This window comes from Pseudochaenichthys georgianus, chromosome 16 (genome assembly GCF_902827115.2).
Source record: "Pseudochaenichthys georgianus chromosome 16, fPseGeo1.2, whole genome shotgun sequence".
Lineage (NCBI taxonomy): Eukaryota > Metazoa > Chordata > Actinopteri > Perciformes > Channichthyidae > Pseudochaenichthys > Pseudochaenichthys georgianus.
This window is the reverse complement of record NC_047518.2, coordinates 11,979,323-11,984,070: the sequence shown is the minus strand read 5'-3', so window position 1 is coordinate 11,984,070 and position 4,748 is coordinate 11,979,323. Positions and strand designations below refer to the sequence as shown.

Sequence of the window (4,748 nt, the reverse complement as noted above, 5' to 3'; positions counted from 1 at the left end):
CCCTAAAAGGCACGATCACCACGAACACAGCTAAAGGGTCAAGTACAGTAACTACGACTAACTAACGTTGTAGCCTCTATGGTTTTAGCCTAGCAGAGTGGACAAGTTGCTGTTAGCTGACAGTGAGGCACGTATCTGTCAATCAAAGTGACCACGCCCTAATGTATGCACAAACTTTAAGACCTAATATAAATAAAAGGGTCGCGTTAGAAAACAATTCACTCACAGATCCATAATCATGAAGGTGGAATCTAACTATATCGATAATAAAATGTATGGAGCCAGGGAGAGAAACATGTTTTTTCCGCTGTAAAGTTGGGCATTTTAACATGGGGGTCTATGGAAATTGCTCCTTTCTGCAGCCATCGCCTATCGGCCAATATATGAACTGCAGTGTGTGGCACTTCCGTATTGGCTTCCCGGCTCTTCCCCACATAGACATATAAAGAGTAGACGCCGCATTGGCTGCTGGGGCGCAAGAAATACGGCCGCCATCTTGGACCGGTCATCCTACAGACATTCTACCCATAGACAGCAGAGGTTTCAAGATGCCAGAGCACTGTGCAGCATATTGCTGTGCAAATCGGCGGACGATTGCGAACAGGGGTCGGGGGATTACTTTTCACAAGTAAGATTCAACATTATAATTGGTTGTATTTTGTAAATAGAATATTATTGTACTGTATTGATGTCCGCCAGCGAAATCGTAGCCAGCAAACATTATGTTCATGGCCAACTGAGACTTTATAAATCGCTGCTGTAACAAGTGAATGTCCCCGTTGTGGGATGAATACAGTAAAATCTAATCTAATCTATCTAGGAAGAAGAAGGAAGAAAATAAGCTTGACCTCCTTCTTAAAATGTTTTTGTGTTGACTCTCAAATCTCCCGTTTTTATTTTGAAGGTTTCCCAAAGACAAAGATATGAGAAAGAAGTGGGAAGTTGCTTTGAGGAGGGAAGGGTTCACTGCAAGCGAGTCATCCGTGATTTGCAGTGAGCATTGTAAGCAGGACGAGTTTGACAGGACAGATTGTCCGACTCAGAGATGGTGTTATTCCCTCCATCTTCAGCTTCCCGGTTCACCTCCAAAGAGTAGGTGTATCATCATACGGTTATTAGCATTCATAAATGTAAATATTCTATTATCAATAACAGGGCAGTGTGTGTGTGTGTGTGTGTGTGTGTGTGTGTGTGTGTGTGTGTGTGTGTGTGTGTGTGTGTGTGTGTGTGTGTGTGTGTGTGTGTGTGTGTGTGTGTGTGTGTGTGTGTGTGTGTGTGTGTGTGTGTGTGTGTGTGTGTGTGTGTGTGTGTGTGTGTGTGTGTGTGTGTGTGTGTGTGTGTGTGTGTGTGTGTGTGTGTGTGTGTGTGTGTGTGTGTGTGTGTGTGATTTTTCATTTTAGCCAGAAAAGGGCAGGACTACGTCTACTTCCAGAAAAGAGCCTGTCTGTGGCCCCTCAGGACGACCCAGAAGCTTCAACCTCACACTCACAACCTCAGCCTAATGATGTGAGTATTTCTATTTTCAACATCATATCATAATGGTCCTAGACAAAGTCAAATCTCTCTTGTTTGCTGCCACTCATATTAAACACACTCACAAATAAACACATACACACACAATTGAAGACATGTTGAACATGCATTCCTGGCACACACACACACACACACACACACACACACACACACACACACACACACACACACACACACACACACACACACACACACACACACACACACACACACACACACACACACACACACACACACACACGCATGATGCTGGCAGTGGCTTTGACAGGTGATGACTATAAGAAAGAATGTGGGCCATACTCTAGTTGTGTTGTGTGTGAAGTGAAACATCACTCAAACCATGTTCATCCCTCTTTCTAGGATCATAGCTATGTCTCGCCTGCTTCTCCTACTGCTCTTAAGGCCAGACTCAATGAAGCTTTAGCAAGAGTGGAGAGTCTCGAGCGAGAGAGGAAGAATGCCATGGCTAGAGAAAAGAGGGCAGAGACCACAGTGAGGACTCTTTTGGGGGATTTGAGGGAAAAGAACCTCATTAATGAAGAACTCAAAGAGGCTTGATTTCTACTCAGGGAAGATGAAAGTAGCACTTTGAGATTCATGTACATCTTACTCTTACACTCTTTATTAAACTCCTTTGTTATTATATGAAGGGGACTTATTAATTTTTTCTCATACAATTTCAGATCTTCAAATAGACTTGAAGGCAAAGCAGGGCCATGAGTACTCCAAGGACCACAGAGAATGTGCCCTCACACTCCATCTACATGGTCCAAAGGCATACAAATACCTCAGAGAGACTACAACAAAAAGGTAGTCTTAATGTTGTTCAATTTCATTTTTGGAAATTACGGTTGCAAGTACGTTAAATAGCTACTTCTCAATTTTTTTACAGGTGGCTGTGTTCGGTGGATGGCAAGCTTGGCCTGAACAAGATGATGCTGGATATGCTGGAGAGAAGATGCCAGGACGACCAGGCTAAATATGGATGTGTTTCACTCATGTTGGATGACATGGCCATCAGAAAACATGTGCAATATAATCCACATAACCAGTCAATGTCTGCTTTTGTAGACATGGGTGATGGAAACAATGAGACCGATGCTGCTACTGAGGCTCTTGTGTTCATGGTGGTTGGCCTACACGGACATTGGAAGGCTCCCATTGCATATTACCTGACGAAGTCTTTGTCACCTGAAACACAAAGGGTCCTAATCTAAATCTAAAATCTAATCTAATCTATCTAGGAAGAAGAAGGAAGAAAATAAGCTTGACCTCCTTCTTAAAATGTTTTTGTGTTGACTCTCAAATCTCCCGTTTTTATTTTGATGGTTTCCCAAAGACAAAGATATGAGAAAGAGGTTCTCAGTCATGCTTTGGAGGAGCCGCATGCACGGGGCATTCGGGTGTCATGAGCAACTTTGTGTAAATATGGTTTGGGCGGGGTGGTGTCATGTTCTTGTGTTTAACTTGAACATTTACATTTTTTATATAGATGTAGAAGTACATTTTCATTTTTTATGACATAGATATTCATTTTTACTGATATATAACTTCTGTCTATGTATAATGTATTATTGTTTCTTCATTTTTCAACATATTAAAATAGCTGAGTATAGGCCTACACAATATGCTTCTCTATCATATATATAGACCATTAGTGTTTTTTTATGTGTGTGTGTGTATATATTATATATCGTGTGTCTTTTGCAAAATACCTATCATACATAACATAGGCTATCAAATACCAGAATATTCTATTGCTGTTAAGCCTACTATGAATATTAAAATACGCCGAATCATGTGTCCGGTATCATGCCTACATATATGACGTTTGCAGAAACCCCCCCCCGTGAAAATCAGTTTTGTATTCAGCGAGTTATGATTGATAAAATGCGCTGACACTTCATTGCGCCTGCCAGACAGATTACACTGAGTGGAGCGGGTGACCGGTCCAAGATGGCGGCCCCACGGCTCGTCAGCGCCAATAGGCAGCAGCGGTCGATGCGGCGTCTACTCTTTATATGTCTATGCTTCCCCAGAGTTTGCCGCTTGGGTTCACACCAAAAAGAGACGGGCCCTTTCTCATTTCTCTAACTCCCCTCTTCGACTCCTATCCTCTATTCTTAGTCCCGCCCACAGGAGATGCGAGCGGAGGAGCCGAGGAGAGAGGAGGGGAAGCAGCAGGCGGTTAGAGAAATGAGAACTCCTCTCCTCTGAGCGGTCATTTTAAAGAGACGTCCATTAATGATGACAGGAGGCACAGCAGCCCTCTGTCTGATGGACAGATGTGTAACATCTCCGCTCGCATCTCCTGTGTGCGGGACTAAGTCTCGAGGATAGGAGTCGAGGAGGGGAGTTAGAGAAATGAGAAAGGGCCCATGTCACGTCGTAGTAGCATGACCAGTCGTGTCCACATCCGGTCTCATACATCCTAGCTTAGCTCTATCACAATAAAAGCATAACAGCTAACACCACAGTGACGTGTGTTGTTTTGCGAGACCAGAAATGTAGTTCATTGAGCGGTTTCACACAAAAAAGTCTTACTTCACAGTTTTACGGCAAAACATTTTTTTTTCACTTGAAAAATTATATTTTAAATGACCCGGGCCGGGGCAGATAATTGGACTTGCTTTTTACAGCACCACTGCTTCCACAGATGAATATGTATATATTTATTGTCAAAGCATGTAATGTATTCATTGCTATCGGGATGTTAAGAGCATTCGATGGAATATAACAAAAAGTGTTTCTGAAGTGAATTACCTACCCTACCTTTAATGGTCAAATTCAGTGATTTATTTTGAGTTTTTTTCCAATAAAGTTCAATTGAAATGTTGTTTACAGTTTAAATATTTTAGTAGAACATGACTGCTGAAAAAGGAAATGTATTCGGGTTTAAGTAAAAGCTTACTATGGTAAAATGTATCACTGATATCTGATGTGCTTACGGCTCTTTTTAAAATACATGAATAACATAACAGTTAAATGCAATAACATAAAAAAAGGAGATTTGATTTGTCACATGCTTATCTTTTTAGTATGTGTGCAGTGAAATGCAAGGATGGCATACTCAGGAGGTTTACAAAAAAAAAAGGCAATACTCGTAATAATATAAGTAAAAAAATAAAAACTTTTATCAATTATGTATTTTGAACTCTGACTCGATTGCATACTTTCATATCTCATATTCTCAGACCTTAAAAATCGAATCATGA

The 4,748-nt window shown here is 41.4% G+C and overlaps 1 long non-coding RNA gene across 1 annotated transcript; it reads left to right on the top strand.

Annotated features, from left to right (window-relative positions):
* The first annotated feature begins 540 nt into the window (after nt 1–540).
* On the top strand, nt 541–2,929 carry LOC139435473 (uncharacterized). The gene is made up of 6 exons (XR_011644715.1): nt 541–628; nt 905–1,092; nt 1,401–1,506; nt 1,894–2,132; nt 2,217–2,343; nt 2,426–2,929. It is a non-coding gene; the product is annotated as an uncharacterized lncRNA (long non-coding RNA).
* Nucleotides 2,930–4,748: the final 1,819 nt, after the last annotated feature.